This window comes from Peromyscus leucopus, chromosome 23, assembly GCF_004664715.2.
Source record: "Peromyscus leucopus breed LL Stock chromosome 23, UCI_PerLeu_2.1, whole genome shotgun sequence".
NCBI classification, from domain to species: domain Eukaryota; kingdom Metazoa; phylum Chordata; class Mammalia; order Rodentia; family Cricetidae; genus Peromyscus; species Peromyscus leucopus.
The window spans coordinates 30839590-30860273 of NC_051082.1; positions in this window are offsets into that span (position 1 = coordinate 30839590).

Consider the following 20684-nt stretch of genomic DNA (forward strand, 5'->3'; position numbering starts at 1 on the left):
GTAACTTTGAGAATATCATTTATATATTAATATAGCAAGAAAATAGGTTTCCACATATCTTTTATTGATGAAATTCCAAATATAATTGGATATGGCCTTTAAAATTATGTTTTAAATATGGGCATCTTAGGGCTTGTGATAGAATACTATGGCCAAAAGTAACCTGGGGAGAAAAGAGTTTATTTCACTTTATGTGTCCTGATCACACTCCATCACTGAGAGAAGTCGGGGCGGGAACTTAACGGACATGTATGCAAGAATGAGAGCAGAGGCCATGAGGAGTGTCGTTTACTGGCTTGCTCCTCACGGCTTGCTCAGCCCACTTTCTGGCCTGCCTGCCCACAGTGAACTGGGCCCCCTCCTTTCAATTAGTGATCCAGAAAAATGCCCCCACACTTGCACACAGGCCAGTCTGGTGGGAGCGATTTCTCAACTGATAGTGCTCTTTTCATTTGATTCTAGTTCGGGTCAAGTAAACAGAAAACTAACCAGGACACCTTAAGACTCTGACAAAGACTCTGTGAACGTTCTGCGACATCCGTCTCATTCTTCATCTTATCAGAGTTTGAGACATTCTCTCATATCTTCTCTGGTGGAATGCTTAACACACCTTCCTCCATCTCATCTTTAATAGTCACCCTGTACTGTGTGAGAGAACTCTTGGGGAGATGCAACACACACACACACACACACACCAGACTTCCCCAAAGTCCGACTTGGTGAGCCAAGGAGGGTTTTTTTTTGTTTTGTTTTTTTCTGGAGCTGAGGACCAAACCCAGGGTCTTGTGCTTGCTAGGCAAGAGCTCTACCACTGAGCTAAACCCCCAGCCCCCAGCCAAGGAGTTTTAATTGAGGTCCTTAACAGCAGCATGGGCGAGGGGCTCTGTAAGGGAGCACACCCCACAGGGGAGAGGACTCACAAAGCTCCTTCTCTGGAGCTCTCTGAGAACTCTCCTCTGGGCAGCCTGGCCGGTCACTCTCCCTCTAGTGCTGCTTCTACAAGCCTGGGGATGGGCCATGGAGACCCTTGGAAATTTGAGCCTTCCCAGACACGGGATTTTCGTTGACCTTCTGATTCTAATGAGCCCCCCCCCTTTTGGAGGGAGTGTGCCTGTTTGGAGGAAATGACTATACTTTGATCGATTAGTAATGACTGCCTGGAATGGAGGCATTCCATGATCCACTGGCAATGCCTTTCAGTGGCGTGGGTGAGGAGTATGGCGGTGTGAGTATTTGCTACACGGGGGTGTGCCAGCACCATGTCTACCACCAAGGCGGCCTATGATTCTTCTCGAGGACATCGCTGGCCTTGGCTGGGCATGCTCTTGAAAGTGGTACTGGGACCTTCGGCTCTTGCATGTCTTTCTCTCTGTCAGTCTGTCGGTCTCTGTCTCTTTTTCTCTCTCCTGTCCAGACACCACGCAGGGAGCAGCCTTGTCTCACCACATAGTCCCTGATAGGCTGTCTCACACTGCCCCAAAATGATAGGACCAGCTGACTGGAAACCAAGAGACAAACCTTTCTCCTTTTTTTTCTTTTCTTTTCTTTTCTTTCTTTCTTTCTTTTTTTTTTTTTTTTTTTTTTTTTTTGTTTTTTTGTTTTTGGTTTGTTTTTGGTTTTTCGAGACAGGGTTTCTCTGTGTAGCTTTGCGCCTTTTCCTGGATCTCACTCTGTAGTCCAGGTTGGCCTTGAACTCACAGAGATCCGCCTGGCTCTGCCTCCTGAGTGCTGGGATTAAAGGTGTGTGCTGCCACCGCCTGGCTTAAACCACCCTCCTTTTAAGTTGAACTCAGTTATCTTGTGATGATGATGGAAAGCTAACATGGGTACCTTGCAAAATCTCAGTAATAGTTACTGGATGGATCTCTCCACCCACCAACCACAAGAGTCTTGTCTGGTGAGTATGAGAGTTCATAATAATGAGCCTAATTTTACCAAGGACACAAACTGAGAACCTTGTTTATTATCTTTAATGTTTATACCATGTGAGTGCAGCAGAACTATTAATATCTATTAATATCCTGACATTAGTAGTATAGAGGAGGAATATGGTGGTATTTTATTTGTACTGAAATGTGATTTTAATTGTATGTTAATAAATAAAGTTGCCCTGGAGTCAGAGTTATTAGAGCCATAGCAGAGCTGGGCATTCGTGGCACACGCCTTTAATCCCAGCACTTGGTAGGCAGAGCTAGGTAGATCTCTGTATGGTCAAGGATACAGCCAGCATTGGAGACACACGCCTTTAATCTCAATACCATAGAAGACCTGGAGGGCTGTACATACAGGCAGTGATGAGGCAGTCATGTGTTTGGGTTTACAACCAATGAGAAGGCAGAACAGAAAGTCTATATAAAGACAAACACACAGGAAGTAGTTCTCTTTTGGAGAGGTCTCTTGGCTGAAGAGGCTAGCTGCAGCAGGCGGTAAGGCTCTTAGCTCTGACCTCTTGGCTTTCTTCTTTGCATTGGTTCTGTGTTTCTTATTTAATAAGACGGTTGGTTACATCTACAGAGGAAACTATGGACAAAGGCATGCTTATCTTATACAGAAGCTATTAAGCCAAAGTCCAAGTCATCAGAAGCCTGTGTAGACCAACTCCTGTTGCCAGGTATGACCAGCATCTGGATCTCATTAGTGAGGCGTGGAGAGACATTGGACGGTCAGCACCTTCTCTGAGTGGTGACCTCTCCAGTATGGGGATGGCTGGACTCGGAAAAGAGGAGTCATCTGAACACAAGAACATGGAGAGGCATTGCAGTACCATCTGCAAAAGCTATTGACCGTAGCAGGATCTGCAGAGAAGCACAAGCTCCACCATCTTTACTGTCCTGGTTGGTGTCACCTGTCAACACAACTGAGGGACATCTGAGAAGGGGGTCTCATCTGATGGCTGCCCTCATTGGATTGGCCTGTGAGCATCTGTGCGGGTTGTCTTGATCGTTACTTGATCTTAGAGAGCACAGCCCACTGTGGATGGCACCATTCCCTGGGCAGGTGGTCCTGGGCTGTACAAGAAAGCTGGCTAAATACAAACCCGTGAGTAAGCCAGCAAGCAGCGTCCCTCCAGTTTCTGCTTCAAGTTCCTGCCCTGACTCCCCCAGGGAGGTTAGAACCTGGAGGTGGAAGCCAGATAAGACCTTTTCCCCCCCATGTTGCTTTTGGTCAGTGTGTTTTATCATAGCAACAGAAAGGAAACCTGAACATCCACGTTTCGACAGGGGCAGAGAAATCTAGTGATTTTGACTGATTCAACATTGAATTAGGTCAGTGTTCTTCAACAAAATTTTTATTTCCTAATATAGCTAGGCATGCTGCTCAGTGCACACCAGGAATGTGGGTTGGAACAGCAAGGTGACGGTAAAGATCTTAAGTAACATGGGAAAATGTTGCTAAAATGCCACTGAATAGAATAGGTGGGTTAGACACAGAGTGAGCATGCTCCTATTTCCTTTATTCATTCCCTGGTTCACTGTTCGCAGTGCTGGGATCAAGCCCATGTCTTTGCCCATGCTAAGCAAATGTCTACCACCGAACCAACTGCACCCCCAACCTCTCCTCTCCATCTAAAGTATATCGTAGAACTCACTCCTTTCAGCACCCGACATCCTCAGGTGGGAGAGAGGAGGCACAGCTCCTCCTACAAGATGCAATGGAAAATTGTACCGGAAAAGACAGGCAGTGGAAAGCCAAACAAACATCAGCCAGGAGCTCTTTATGTGGGAGAAACTTAAAATAGTCATCCGAAGCTTCTAAAGAAGGGAATGCACATAACAATACCACACACTTCTAAGACTATAAAAGAGACACGAGGCAAAGGAAATTTGCATTTGTCAAGGCACAGTTAGAAATATCTATGAGGAGGGATTATGCAAGGATATTGCAAACCCTGAAAAATGCATTCAAGAGCTGACGTATTAGTTAGATAGCTACAGTTTTACACACCAAAGAGGAGGGACAAGACAGTAGAGTTCAGCTATGGCCCAACCGCCCACGCACATCATATGCAGAAGTGGCTGGTTAGCTTGTCACCACGCCCCGTCTATATGATGCTCTACGCACACAAACAGGGATTATTTCTGACTGGCAAGAGTCTTTGATCCTCGGTGTTTAGATGCATGTCTAGTCCTTTTCTTCAAAAACTCCATCGTGGAAAATGCTAGTTGAGAAAGAAATAGTAGCAGTGGACCCTCGTTGGTAGGACTGTGACCCGGGACACCTAGGAGATACCTGAGAGCTGAGATAGTCCGGCACTCTGTACACACTACAATTTGATCTATAAGTACATGCTTATGATAAAGTTTAATTCATCAATTAAGCAGACTGACAGAACAGTTGTAGCAGTAAACATATACTATGGGTTAGTTTACTAACATATACTGTACTGGAAATTACATGCATGCAGTCTCCCTCTTTTTTTTCCAAATCATCTTTTAAAAAAGATTGTATTTCTTTCTGTCTGAGTGCTTGCTTGCATGCAGTGTCTGAGGAAGCCAGAAGAGGGCGTCAGATCCTCTGGAACTGGAGTTACAGATCGATGTGAGCCACTCCGTGGGTGCTGGGAACTGAACCCTGGCCTCTGCCAGAGCAGCCGGTGCCCTAACCACTGAGCCACCTCTCCAGCACTTCTTTCAGACTGTCTTATAGTGCTGTACGCAGTGAACTAACTTCACTGAAGATAAAACTGACTACTGAGCCTGGCATAATTCCAGAACTTGAGAGGCTCAGGCAGGAGGATTGGAAGTTCAAGGCCAGCCCTGGCCACTTAGTGAGACCTTGTCTCAAAAAAGAAATATAAATAAGTGGCTAGGAGTGTACTCAGTTGCGAGGTGCTCACCTCGAGAGCACAAGGCTCTGGGTTTGCTCCCTCTTGTGTGCACACGAGCTCATGCACGAGCGTCACGACGTCTTTCTGAGATGGCCGGCCGAGCCACTGTAAACTGAAAGTGCTCACTCCGTGCACGCCTGGCACTTCTCTCAAACGCGCTCTGTTCAGTCGGTCCAAACTACATTTGGCTCCTTTTCTTTCCTTTTTGTAAAAATGTGATTTATTTATTGACTTTTATTTTATGTACATTGATTTGTATTTTGCCTGCCTGTCTGTCTGTGTGTGTGAGGGTTGTCTGACTGGAGTTACAGTCAGGTGTGAGCGGCCATGTGGGTGCTGGGAATGAAACCCGGGTCCTCTGGAAGAGCAGCCAGTGCTCTTACCACTGAACCATCTCTCTCTCTCTTTCTTTTTGAGACAGGATCTTAATATGTAGATCTGGCTGTCTGTAGATGGAAGCAGCAGCTCCAAATAAACACACTGAGGCTTATATTAATTACAAATGCCGGCCGATAGCTCAAGCTTATTACTAACTAGCTCTTACATTTTAAGTTAACCCATATTCCTTATTTACACTCTGCCCTGTGGTGGTACCTTTATTAGCATGGCATAGAAGTTCATCTTCTGCTCCCTCTGAGTCTGGCTGGCAACTTCAGGCTCTGCCCTTCTTCCTCCCAGCATTCACCTAGCCTGGCTCTCCTGCCTAACCTTATCCTGTTCCGCTATTGGTCAGTCAGCTTCTTTAATAAACCAATCACAGCAACATATATTCACACAGTGTAATGGAATATTCCACAGCATTTGTCCTGTGACACACTACATAGACCAGCCTGGCCTCGAACTCACAGAGATCTGCCTGCTTCTGCTAACTGAGTGCTGGCATTAAAGGTGTGTGCCACCATGTCCAGCTTACATTTGACTCTTTTTCAATTCTTTTTTTTTTAATTTTTTTATTTTTTTTGAGACAGGGTTTCTCTGTGTAGCTTTGCACCTTTCCTGGGACTCACTTGGTAGCCCAGGCTGGCCTCGAACTCACAGAGATCCGCCTGGCTCTGCCTCCCGAGTGCTGGGATTAAAGGCGTGCGCCACCACCGCCCAGCCTCTTTTTCAATTCTTATGGTCTGTGAATTTGCTTGACCTGACCCATTAGTTTAGTGAAGAATGTATACCTGTTGAGAAAGATTACCTTTGAATTGCTATGCATTTACTGTAAGTAATTGTAAGCTCTGTATGCTGCCTTGCTTGGTATGGTGGGAAAGTTAGGTTCTGGACTGGCTCCTTTTTTGTCGCTGTGATAAAGCACCATGACCAACTTACAGAAGAGTTTATGTTGGCTTACAGTTCCAGAGGGATAAGAGTCCACCATTGTAGGGAGTTGTGGCAGCTGGAGCAGGACGCTGAGAGCACAATCCTCAACCACAAGCACCGAGCAGAGAGCGACTGGAAGTGGGGTGTGGCCACGAACTCTCAGAACCTGCCACAGTGATGTACTCCCTCGGCAATGCTGCTCCGCTCCCCAAAAGCACCATCAACTGGACCAAGTGGTCAAATGTCTGAGCCTGCGAGAGACGTTTCTCACCCATTTTGACTCCTATTTGGACTCTGTGATGTGGAGAAGACCAGTTCAAATGTTTAAGTCTTCACAGTCTTCAAAGGACCTTGAAGACAGCGAAATTCTCATGGGGAGCAGACCACACCTCAAACCACAGTGGGTTATAGAGAGCTTGTGGAACCCAACCACAGTGAGTTATAGAGAGCTTGTGGATCCCAACCACAGTGGGTTATAGAGAGCTTGTGGATCCCAACCACAGTGGTTATAGAGAGCTTGTGGAACCCAACCACAGTGAGTTATAGAGAGCTTGTGATCCCAACCACAGTGGGTTATAGAGAGCTTGTGGATCCCAACCACAGTGAGTTATAGAGAGCGTGTGGATCCCAACCACAGTGAGTTATAGAGAGCGTGTGGACCCCAACCACAGTGAGTTATAGAGAGCATGTGGATCCCAGCCACAGTGAGTTATAGAGAGTGTGTGGATACCAAACCAGACAGTGGGTTATAGAGAGTGTGTGGATCCCAACCACAGTGGGTTATAGAGAGCTTGTGGATCCCAACCAGACAGTGGGTTATAGTCTGTTGTTGCTGAAAGACATTTTGTTGTATGTGTTAAGATTCATAAAGCAAAAAAAAAAAAAATTTTAAATATGGACAGTAAAGTTCCCAGCTGGTTCCACCCATAGATTTAGTACTCTGGAGAACAAGAAAATAGAGATTACAAACTGCACAGTGATGCCTGAAGCTTATAGACAAAATTCGTTCCCCAGTCCCATCTAGCTCAGTGATGAGAATAGGAGCCCTTCAAGGAATTTAATTAGGGCAGTATACTTGACCTATGAGACATCTGTCCTAGTTAGGATTATTATTGCTGTGACAAAAAACGCCATGACCAAAAGCAAGTTGGGGAGAAAAAAGCTTACATGGCTTACACATCCAGAATCATAGTCCCTCACTGAAAGAAGTCAGGGCAGGAACTCAAACAGGGCAGGAACCCAAGGCAGGAACTGATGCAGAGGCCATGGATGGGTGCTGCTTACTGACTTGTTCAACATGGCCTGCTTAGCTGCTTTCTTTCTTCCTTCTTCCTTCTTCCTTCCTTCCTTCCTTCCTTCCTTCTTCTTTCTTCCTTCTCTTCCTTCCTTCTCTCTCTCTCTCTCTCTCTCTCTCTCTCTCTCTCTCTCTCTCTCTCTCTCTCCCTTCCTTCCTTCCTTCCTTCCTTCCTTCCTTCTTCCTTCCTTCCTTTTTTTTTCTTGGTTTTTGCAGACATAGTTTCTCTGCCCTGGAACTCGCTCTGTAGACCAGGCTGGCCTCAAACTCACAGAGATCCACCTGCCTCTGCTTCCCAAGTGCTGGATTAAAGGCGTGTGCCACCGCCTGGCTCAGCCTGCTTCTTACAGAACTCAGGACCACCAGCCCAGGGATGGTCTCATCCACAGTGTGATGGGCCCTCCCCCATCAAAAACTATTTAAGGAAATACCCTATGGTGGCCAGATCTCATGGAGGCATTTCCTCAGTTGGGGTTCCCTCCTTTCAGATGACTCTAGCTTGTGTCAAGTTGATGTAAAACTAGCCAGAACAGCAATTCTCTTAAATTTCTGGTTTTCTTTTCTTTTTTTTCAATTTTAATTTTCACTATTATGTGTGTAGGTGTGCACATGTGTGACAGCGCACACGTGGAGGTTCTAGAAAGCATCCAGGAGCCTGCCTTCTCTTCCATGTTGCTGGGCCAGATTTCCTCTGTGTCTGGTGTTCTGTGAACTCCAGCCTAGCTGCCTTGCAAGCCTCTGGCGGATTCCCTCATCTCCTGTCTCACCACAGGTGTTGGCATTGTGATTACAGATGTGCACCAGCTGGGATACAGATGTGCACCAGCACATCCACCTTTTCAAAGTGGCTCCTGAGAATCCAGCTCAGATGTCTGGGTTACACAGCAAGTGCTTTTCCTTGCTGAGATGTTTCTGCGGGTCTTGTTTTCTGTTCTAAGCAAACACTCTAAGACGCTGAATGAATCTTGTCCTTCCGAATAGTCCCTGAGAAATAAAATACTACTCCAAATATGTTTGCAGTCTCTAAAGTGGTTTTAAACTATTGTTTTATAGTCTTCTTGAAGCAAGTTTACAAACCACATGAAAAGAGTCTGTTTTATTTATTTATTTATTTGCAAAATTTACAAATCAAAATGGCATTTCTCAATCTGGGAAAAATTTTTCCAGACTGAGAAGTTATGTTTTTATTAATATGTTATGTATATACAAAAAAATAAAAAAATAAAAAACTCAGCAGAGGCTGGAGAGAAGGCTCAGCAGTTAAAAGCACACACTGCTCTTCCAGAGGAGTCCTTCAGTTCCCAGAACTCACACTGGGTAGCCCACAGCCACCTGTAACTCCCACTGCAGGGGATCCAAGATCTTACACACACACACACACACACACACACACACAAAGTAAATTAAAACCGCAAATGAGTGAGTGTTGAATTATTGAAAACACAGGTATGAAAAGAAGTGAGGAGAGACTGTTACTTTAGCAAAGTCAAAAGAGGAAGTTCTCCCCCTCCCCCCCAAGACAGGATTTCTCTGTATAACAGCCTTGACTGTCCTAGAACTCGCTCTGTAGACAGGCTGGCTTTGAATTTACAGAGATCCACCTGCCTCTGCCACCGCTGGGCTAGGAGGTCTTTCTAAGCAAGTACAAGCACTGATGTTAGTCAGGGTTCACTGAGGAAACAGAGATAGAAGATGTTCTCTGTGTATGTGTGTGTGTCTCTTTCTGTCTCTGTCTCTCTCTGTCTCTGTCTCTCTCTCTCTCTCTCTCATCTACTGAGATGGACACCCACGTAAGACAGTTGATGTTGACATTAACAGTTGATGTTGCATTCTTGATTCAATAAAACCTCAGCCAGGCTTCCTATGGTATAGTCTTGGGGAAAATTCCTGTTTTGTTGTTTTGTTTTGTTTTTGGTCTGGCTTTTGCTATCATCTGGATCGTGATTGTCCCCCACAAGGACCCATGTGATACCACCTCTGGAAGGAGGTGGTGGAGCTTTTCTGGTCACTGGAACACACGCTTGGATGGGACTGGGGGACCCTGGCCCCCTTTTTTCCCTCCCCGTGTGAGGTGAGTGTCTTTCCTGCCGTGATCCTGGCGGTGACAGGCTACCTGGCCAAAGTAATGGGGCTGCTCCATCTTGCACTTGATCCTCAAAACAAACCAAACTGTGGCAAAATAAACCTCGTCGAAGTGAATTATCTCAGGTGTCTCATTCCGGCGGCAGAGGGCGTCGCCGTGGCCTCCCGTGGAGTGAGAAGACCCACCCACCCAGCCCAGGGCCACCTGCCTCACTCAGCAGCATCTCCTGACATCTAAAACATGTCTTTGGAGCATTTGAACAAACAGCTGGAACCGCAGCCTGGCCAAGGTGACAGGCGGGACAGCGGGGGGTCAAGGGAAAAGATGACAAATCTGAAGGCAGATGTAGAGGTGGCCGACACCTTGCTCCTGAGGGCTTGCCTGCTAATGACGTCACTGCTGGGGCACGTGTGGCCCCGACACCCCTCTGTTCTAGCTGGCAGGGTGAAATGAGCTGGAAGATGAAAATTCTCCTTCCCCTCATCTCTCCTCCCCCCTCTCCCACTCTCCCTCCCCTCCCTCCTTCCTCCCCTCCCCCTCCAGTCTCCCTTCCTTCTCCTCCCTCTCCTTCCCTTGTTTTTCTCCACACCATAGCCCAGGTTGGGCTCAAAGCCAGGATTTTCCTTGTCTCCACTTCCTGTAACAGGACGACAGGTGTGCACCCCCATGCTGGCCTTGACACTTCCCCCCACAGGCACACTTAGAGAGGAGCTCACGATAGAAATGGTTCCTGAGAGTGGATGGGCCCTAACCCGTCTTCGGGGTGACAGGGTTGACTTTTTAGACATCCTGAGATACTGCTATGTCTCTCTTTGGCTGTCTTTTTGTTTTGGAGAAGTTATTTGTGTAAGAAATCCAACCATCTATAAGGCTTTACACATATCGTGTAATCTAGGTCTTACTTTGTATTCGATATTGTTTTCAGTGCTGGGGTTGACCCTAGGACTGTACATACTAGGCTGGTACTCTGATACTAAGACACATACAACACACTACATACACATATCACCCCCCACCCACACACACCCACACACACCATCTCTCTCTTTCTCTCCCTCTCTTACACACACACAAACACACACACACACACACACACACACACGTCACACATGTCACACACGTCTTTTTTTTTTTTTTTTTTTTTTTTTTTGGTTTTCTGAGACATGGTTTCTCTGTGTAGCCCTGGCTGTCCTGGAACTCGCTCTGTAGCCCAGGCTGGCCTCGAACTCACAGAGATCCACCTGACTCTGCTTCCTGAGTGCTGGGATTAAAGGCGTGCGCCACCACCACCCAGCAGCCCCTCCTTCCACCTTTATGTGGGTTCTGGAGCTCAAAACTCAGGTCATCGGGCCTATGTGTCAAGTGATTTCCCTGCTAAGTCACCTTACTGGCCCAAATTTAACTGCATTTTAAAGAGCTCTAAATGAGATATGCTCCTGCACCAAATAGTCTTCAATTACAGCAGAGAGGCTAGCAGATGTCCACTGGCTAAATAATGTTACTTATGAGAGAAGGAACTTCAAACAGCCAAACAATCATGAATACAGGGACAGCCATCAAAATGGGCTTGATTCCCAAAAAAAGAATCTAGACACATACAGTCAGTGTGACGGATTTTCCTGATGTTTTAATACATTGTCTTCATGAAGTGATGTGTTGTTGTTGGTTGTTTTTGCTCTTTTGGGGGGTCCACCACCCAGCTCCCAAATAAATCACACACGGAGACTTATTATTACTTATAAATGTCTGGCCTTAGATTGGCTTGTTGCTAGCCAGCTTTACTTAAATCATCCTGTCTAGCTTTTACCCTTGGGCTTGTACCTTTCTCTATTTCTTCTTCTTCTTCTTCTTCTTCTTCTTCTTCTTCTTCTTCTTCTTCTTCTTCTTCTTCTTCTTCTTCTTCTTTCTTCTCCTCCTTCCTCCTCCTCCTCCTTCTTCTTTTGGTTTTTCAAGATAGGGTTTCTCTATGTACTCCTGACTGTACTGGATCTCGCGCTGTAGACTAGGCTGGCCTCAAACTCACAGAGATCTGCCTTCCTCTGCCTCCCAAGTGCTGAGATTAAAGGCGTGCACCACCACCACCCGCCCCTTTCTCTATTTCTATATACCTTTATTTTTTACTCTGTGGCTGTTTGTGTAGCTGAATGGCTGGCCTCTGATGTCCTCCTCCTTCTCTGGCTACTTCTTCCTCTCCTCTCAGATTTCTCCTTCTATTAATTCTCTGTGCCTGCCAGCCCCATCTATCCTTTCTCCTGCCTCTCTATTGGCCATTCAGATCTTTAATAGACCGTCCGGTGTTTTAGACAGGCACAGTAACACAGCTTCACAGAGTTAAACAAATGCAACATAAACAAAAATAACACACCTTAAAATAATATTCTCCAACAGTTACAGACCTAAAATATACTTTTTTAAAAATTCCTGGCTTTCGTTGAACTTCTAAGAGGAAATGATGATGCTTCATGCTTAATGGATGAAGTGGGAAGTGTCGGCCTCCTGAGGTCACATGGCGCTGACGACCCCAACCCTGTCCAGCCACAGGAATGGTATTTTTCCTGGTTCTGAGGGGGCACCTGATCAGATGATAGATTCTGAAAAGCATCTTCACTGTGACACTTCACAAGTATTCATCTCTAGAGGGTGGGGAATAACGGTGATTTTATTTTATTTTATTTATTTTTTTTCAATAATTGAGTAAAACTGAAATTTATTATATGCCACAGTCGTCCTAGGGACCTCCATGCTATATATATATAGCCTTTATGGTTCTATGGGTTGTGGTCTGATTGTTCATTTTATATCTAGAATCCACTTATGAGTGAGTACATACCATAACTGTCTTTCTGGGTTTGGGTTACCTCACTCAGGATGATTTTTTCTAGTTCCATCCATTTGCCTGCAAATTTCATGCTTTCATTGTTTTTCTCTGCTGAGTAGTACTCCATTGTGTATATGTACCACATTTTTTTCATCCATTCTTCCGTTGATGGGCATCTAGGTTGTTTCCAGGTTCTGGCTATTACAAATAGTGTTGCTTTGAACATAGCTGAGCATGTATCTTTATGGTATGTATCAGCATTCTTTGGGTATATAGCTCTGGAGTAAAATAATCTGCTCCATGAAGTATAAGACAGAGATTTAGAGCTAAAAGTTGGTAAAGGGCCACACTGAGAGAAAAAAAAAATTGATGCCCAGAGAAAAAATTTTTTGTTTGGAATGGAATGCTATATAGTAGTTTATTTTTTTAAAAAGTGAACTAAGAAGGGCTGATGTTGCACATCTGCAATCCCAGCTCCAAGGAGGCTGAGGCAGGAATATTGTAAGTTTCAGGCCAGCCTGGGCTACATAGCAAGACCCTGTGTCTTAGTTAGTGTTTTTATTGCCATGAAGAGACACCATGACCATGGCACCTCTTATAAAGGAAAACCTTTAATTGGGGCTGGCTTGCAGGTTCAGACATTCAGACCATTACTGTCATGGTGGGGAGCATGGTGGTGTGCTGTGTGGTGCGGATGTGGTACTGGAGAGGTAGGAAGTGACTGAGACCCTAGGCTGTATCCTGAGCATAGAAGACCTCAAAGCCCGCCCCCACAGTGACACACTTCTCCAACAAGACCATATCCACTCCAACAAAGCCACACCTCCTAATAGTGCCACTCCCTGTGAGATTATGGAGGCCAATGACATTCAAACTGCCACACCCTGTCAGGATAAATCATAAATAAACAGCATTCACATACATAAAATATGGATGCACTTCAAAAGCACAGTGTTGGCTGAACCATTAAGCCATAAACGTATAGAGAATGTATGCTTCCAGTCATATGAAGTAGGTAAAATTAAACAGTATGTCTTATAGAAATGTATTCAGCTGTGGTAGGCCGTGTCTCAAGGATGAACGAGGTGGGGGTGGGGAGCTAGCTCAGTGTGAGAGCCTGCTTGGCACGCATGAGGCTCCAGGTTCAGTTCCCAGCACCACAAAGAATACACAACAGAGCAACAAGGAGACACTTGACATGAAGATCGGGTGTGTGGGCGCCTCTCGGGAAGAGCATGCAGGAGCTTTCGAGAACCGTGAGAGTTAATCTCTTCATCTTCAGCTGTTTGGTGGACTCAGGAGTGTTCCTTTAGTTACACTTAAATCTGCACACCATGTGTCCCTGCACCCTTGAATGTAGGATGCAGTCATCGTGAGCCATGACAACAAAGGCAAGATGAACATGGAGAACAGCAAGTCTTCCCGAGGAGCAAGAGAGAGAGAGAGAGAGACACAGACAGAGTGGAGTGTGACAGAACGTCGGGCACAGACAGAGCGGAGTGTGACGGAACGTCGGGGCAGAACCATTTCCCCAAGCCACTGCATTCTTCCAGAATCTAGAAGACAAGGACTTGAAAGCCCTTGACTGACAGCGGATTTAAGGTGTAACAGAAATACTTTTAGACACGGAGAGAATGTTCTCCTTGTAGAACTCACTAAAGAAGGAACTGGAGAGCGTTTCCACTAAGAAGAAAATGAACCAGGAGGAATGACTAGAAACCAAAAGGCGGCGTGGGGGCTGGAGAGATGGCTCAGAGGCGCAGAGCACTGCCCGCATCTGCAGAGGGCCTGGCTTCAGTGCCCAGCACCCAACAGTGGCTCACACCATCTGGAGCTCCAGTTCCAGGGGATCCGACGCCCTCTTCTGGCCTCCACAGGCACTGCATGCATGTGATGCACAGAACACCCACATACACGAAGTAAAAATTAAAGGGAGCAGGCAGCAAGGTTGAACAAAGACACTGGCCAACACATTGGGAGATTTACATTAGTATCACCCCAACACACACACACACACACACACACACATGCGCGCGCACACGCACACGCACACGTTATGGTTTGTATAAGTGTCCTCCCAAGGTCCATTTGTTAAACGGTTGGTTACCAGCTTGGTGCTGCCAATTGCTGCTGGGAAGCGGAAGAGATGGGCCCTGTTGGGAGGTGGTCATTGGGCTGTACTGGGAGAAACGGAAGACTCTGCTCCCCTCTTCCTCTGTGTTTCCAGCCATGAGTTGAGTGGCCCCAGTGGAAAGCAAGCCTGGCATGTGGAGTGGCTATGATGCCAGTTGTGGGTATACTGACCAGGAAGGATGGATGGAGAAGAGCAGTGGACTGAGCCCAGGCGGAGCCCGCTGAGGAGTGTCAGTGCTGTATACCATGGAGCCTCAGGTAATCATTCTCAGGAGACGTTAGTAAGAATGGGTAGAGTGAGCATGCTCCAGTACTGAGAGGCACTCCGAAGGCTGCGTAACCCTCTCCATTACCTTCCTATAGACATGGCTCTGAGTCTACCAAGCAACATGGTGTGGCACATTTTCCTCCCTGAGGTCCTTGAGAGGCGGCATTCAGTGGTGGCTGCTGCCTTTGACCATGTGAGTAAGTCATCCTTGAATGTAGTTTGTGGGCTCAAATTCAAGGTTTTTCCTGCAGTCGAAGAAAGGAACCAAGAGGAGTGAGCCTGCCCTGACATGTACCCCTTCGGTCTTGGCTGGAAGGTGTCTCCCTGGCAACCAGCCTATCAGATAGACTCCTGGTGATGGGAACATATGGAGGGTTTGTAGGCTGAGTAGGAGGTGCTGCTGGGAAATGGCTTGAGGGGTCCTTCCTCCTCCCATGATACTATCCTGGGGACAAAGAGTTCAGATCTACCGACTGGTATTTGGAAATTGAAAAACAAAATCTGCTACTTAATTTTTCCAGGAGTCTGACCAAATAATCAGTTGGAAACATTGTTTTTCGAGACAGGGTTTCTCTGTGTAACAGCCCTGGCTATCCTGGAACTCACTTTGTACACCAGGCTGGCCTTGAACTCACAGAAATTTGCCTGTCTCTGCCTCCTGAGGGCTGAGTTTAAAGGTGTGCGCCACCACCGCCCGGCTTCAGAGTGGAAAATTTATAAAGGCAAAGAATGTATTTCTTGGAGTTCTGAAGGCCAGGAGCTAAGGTTGAGGCGCTGTGTCTGGTGAGGGTCTGCAGGCTGTCAGGAATCACACGCAAGTCCCTTCCTCTTTTTGTACAGCCAGGGATCATGGCCAGACATGGGGACACTGAGTTCAAGGCCAGCCTGGGTTATATGGTGATACTCTATCTAAAACAAGCAAGCAAGGGCCGGTGAGATGGCTTAGTGGATAAGGGAGCTTGCTGTACAAGCCTGGAGATCTGAGTTCGATTCCTAGGGCCCAGGTGAATGTGGAAGGAGAGAACTGACCACAGATTTGTTCTCTGGCCTCCACAAGGGCATTGTGTTACAGACACCCACACATGTGCAAACTCCTGTGTAGCATGAATCTTAAAAGTTCTTATTAATAAAATCCAACCCGAGGTCAGTTATTGGGGTCAATGCTGGTAGATCAGAGAGACAGAACAAACCACAGCACCTCACCTCGCCGGATCCTCAGCTGGTCTTGTCTCCTCAGACTGGAGGCCTCTGAGTCCTCATCCAGAATGGGTCTCAGCTGAATTGCTGCTCAAAAGCCTGAATGCTTAACCAGCCAAATGCTTAACCAGCCAAATGCTTAACCAACCAAATGCTTCTAGTTTCTGGTTCTCACGCCTTATACACCTTTCTGATTTCTACCACCACTCCCTGGGATTAAAGGCTCGCTTTCTGGGATTAAAGGTGTGAGTCACCATGCTTGGCTGTATCCTTGAACAGATGGATTTCTGCGTCTGGAATGCTAGGATTAAAGGCGTGTGCTACCACTGCCTATCCTTTATGTTTAATATTGTGGCTGCTCTGTCTCTGACCCCAGATAAGTTTATTAGCATGCACAATATTTGGGGGAATACAATACCACACACCTGCACTAATAATGAACTTTTAAAAACAAACAAAAACCCAACTGTGCTGTGGTATAATGTAAATACGATAATGTAGTCATTCAGGGTGCATTTGAAGTGTGTCAGTCATAAGTCTGATGAATGACTGCACCCAGGTAACCCAACAGGACTGGGGCTCTGTGGCCCTGGATGCTCACAGCATTTCCTTGTGCCCCTCCTCCTGACTCAGCCCCAGTAGCGACATTGATTCGCTGTCTACTCCACTATTGATTTCCTGAAGAGACTAGCCGTTTGCCTTGTAGAATGTGTCACGGGTCCAGTTGTTCCCTTGAAAGAGTCAGTAACCTGATATTCCAGCTGTCGTATTTCCTGTGCACTGGGAGTGGGCCCTGAAGGCTTCGCTAAACACAGTTCAACAACCCAGACCGACACACAAACTTCACAGATGACTTCCTGTCAACGGGACACCAGGACGGGGACCACAAGTTAGCATCTCACTTCAGCTGACTACAGGACTATCCCTGTGAAGACTATTATTTCCTTAGAATTCCAAGTTATCCGCCCGGGGTTTTGCTTGCTTTCCTGTTAAAGCCAGCATTAAGGGCTCCATCACTTCCCCGTGCTTCAGGGTTCTGTGTAGATGTACCCAACCGTCTTATTAAATAAGAAACACAGAACCAATGCAAAGAAGAAAGCCAAGAGATCAGAGCTAAGAACCTTACCCACCTGCTGCAGCTAGCCTCTAAAGCCAAGAGACCTCTCCGAAAGAGACCTACTTCCTGTCTGTTTGTCTTTATATAGACTTTCTGTTCTGCCTTCTCATTGGTTGTAAACTCAACCACATGACTGCCTCATCACTGCCTGTCTGTATAGACCTCCAGGTCTTCTATGATTGGTATTGAGATTAAAGGTGTGTGTCTCCAATGCTGGCTGTATCCTTGAACACACAGAGATCTACCTAGCTCTGCCTACCAAGTGCTGGGATTAAAGACATGCACCACTATGGCTCTAATAGCTCTGACCCCCAGGCAACTTTATTAATATACAATTGAAATCACATTTCAGTACAAATAAAATATCACCATAGTTCTGTGCAGAAATAACACAGGATGTCAGATTGCACAGACAGCAGCCGTGGGATGGAGGAGACACGAGTCCATCTGTCGCCATTGGCGTAGACAGTGGCCTTTATATGGGGGCTCACAGGGGCTTAGAAGCCAAAGTCCCCCAGGCCTAGGTTTGGAGCCTTGGCCTTCGATTGGCAGAGTCTGCAACCCTTGAAGATGTGGATGTGGGGACATTTCTCAAGCAAGGGTTGGAACATAGATGGTGTGGACTAGTTAGTGGGCTGTGACAGACAGGCCGTTTATGGTGTAGGCTAGTCAGTGAGCTGTGACACAGGCCATTTGAGACCTTGAGCCTGAGCCTCTGGGGTCAAGGGCTTCTGGAGCTTGGCAGACACTCATGACTTTGGCCACACCTCTATCCCAACTTGAAAGACCCTAGCCCTTCAGGCTTACACCCCCAAGCCTCAGGAAAGGAGAAACTTCAAACACTAGGAAATGAGAAACAAAGTCTAGTTCCAAGGGCAACCTGACTCAGCCATTGTTCAATCTCCCCTGCAACCAGATAACAATGTAAAAAGATATCTGTTAAGAGATGTGCTCAACTGTGACTGGGATAGTTGCAGGTGTTCCAGAAAGGACCACTGTGACCTGTGTATAAACTCCACTCCTGCCCTGATACCCCCCTTGAGGTTTCAGGAAGAATATACATGTAGACGTGACTCTACCCACTCTGTGATCAGACCATGATCTTGTGAAACGAAATTGTATGGGAATTGTAATCTTGTGGGTTTTGTGGGTTTTCCTTTAAAAGCCCCCATGGGACTACAGTAAGAGGTGCTCTTGCTCTTAGGAGCAGAGTTTGCCCTTCTATATAGAAGCTTAATAAATCCTCATGCTGTTGCATCAACTGGACTGGAGTCTGGGTTCTTGGGGCGCCCACTTGAGACCCTAAACTTTGGGGTCCAACAAACTTAGTGGCCTGTTAGGTGGTAACCAGAGGGGTTCTGGATCTGGCAATGGTTTCAGTTGCCCCCAGGCATCCATGATTTGAAAATATTATAATTCATGGGTTTTAAATAAGATGTTGATAGAATCCCGTCCCCTCTCTCCTCTGTCTCTCTCTCCCTGGGACAAGATCTCACCTTACAGCCCTGGCTGGCCTGGAACATGCTGTGTGGGCCAGCTTGTTTAATCTTTCTATCCTCAATACAAGACAGAGTGTCACCGTGAAATCCTTGCTGGCCTCCCTCTCCTGCCTTTCCTCTTCTCTTCCTTTCTCCTGCCTCCCACCTCTGTGAGACAGCATCTCTTTGTGTAGCCCTGGCTGGCCTGGAACTCTATATGTAGGCCAGGTTGACCTTGAACTCACAGAGATCCACCTGCCTCTGCTGGGGTTAAAGGTGTGTGCCACCATGACTAGATAATCATTTTATTACTATTGTTTCCACTCGTCTCTTCCCGTGCTTAGTTCATTAATTAAACTTTGTCATAGCTATGCAGGGATGAGAGAGAGAGAGAGAGAAAACAGAAGAAGGATGTCTTGAACAATCCCCCCCTAATAAGGAAAGAAGACTTGGTGATGAGCAAAGACACCGACTCCCCGACTCCTCTGGTTGAAACTTTCAACGTTGGTTCACCACAAGGAGTTAGTTACGTCACAAGGGCTGGCATGATAGTGGTTGTCATTCTGTCCTCTGTTCTGCTTTTATTTTCCGGCATCCCTTGGGGATGACCTTCCTTCCTGAGCTGGGAAGGACTTGTGGTTTCTGTAGAGATAACAAATACGGGTGTATCTGCTTTTAGTGATAATCAGTAAAAATCCGTGAAAAAGAACTCAAATTGGATTTTGGTATAACATGCTGAGCAAATAAACTAGGATTTCATTTGGGGCAGATGTGCAAGCAAACCTCTGAAGGTGGTTCAGTGCAGTGTCATGGTCTGCACTGGGCATCTTTTCTCGGGCTTTTATTTCACTGGATGTGTGCACTGAGGTCGGCGTGCGCTCTCTACATCTCTGAGCACCGATTCTCAGTCAACAGAACCCACTCTTACGGAAGAGGTCGCACATACTTTGCAAAGGACTTTTGATGTAGTCATGCCTTAAGCTTTACTGTGATAATTGCCACCAAGAAACTTTTCCCCAAAGTTGTACTGTGTTTAAATATGTCAAAACAAACTGCCGGGGTCAGACTCCAGAAGTCTGAACCAACACCGGCTTAGTCAGGTTGAACCCAATTTCCTTCCTGCCTCACAGGGGTCACCACTCTGCTGGCCCGTTCAGCATCAGAAATTGGGACCCACAAAATGTCACTGCTACAGTACACACCAACTGCACATGGATATTAACCACACCACAGCAGTACATTCACTATTGCTCATTACACAACGCTATAGCACATGTATAGGTTTTCCTATGGACACAGGACTTTGTCAATACATGCTCTGCTAACTGTCAGAGATTTCATTGCTTAAAACTGTAAGGCTCGCTATTGTTCTTATAGCTTAATTTATTTCCTATCTATTCCTTGCACGTGCTGTGGCTTACCGGTCATCTTCACATGCTGCTTGTCATGGCGGTGGCTGCCGTGTCTCCTCTGCCTTCCTGTTCTCTCTTTCTCCTCTCTGTTAGTCCTGCCTATACTTCCTGCCTGGCTACTGGCCAATCAGTGTTTTATTTATTGACCAATCAGAGCAATTTGACATACAGACCATCCCACAGCAAACACATTCACACACTATAAACACACACACCCCCACATGCATACCCCATACACATACTACAGTTGCAACACCAGCCCTATAAGTACCACAGGACACATGTGTAACAAACAGTATACACATAATATGTTCATACAACACAACACGATACACCACATGTTTCGACACCTCCCTACACAAACACCTCTATATTCTTCAAGGCTTCCAAAGGTATATGCCACATTACAAAGCCAGAGGCAGGGCATGCTCTTTGAGCTGCTTGAAAGAGAGCCCCAGCACCCTCCAGCATGTGCTGTTCTCCCTGGTAAGAGGAGGGGACCATCTTTGTTGATGTGCTGAGTGGAAAAGAGACCACTGCCTGGTTGTCATACTCCATCATTGGGTCAGTCAGACGTAGGGATTTTAGCCCTGCAGAACCAGTGGGTAGCTGCCTTTGAAAGCATTTCGTTGCTATGGATCATTCAGACGCCTAGCTCTGCTTGACAGGGGACCAGAAGGGTCCCAGCACACCCATAACTTGGCAGACTGAGTTAGTGATCCTTCTTGACAGAGCGAGTCTTCAATAT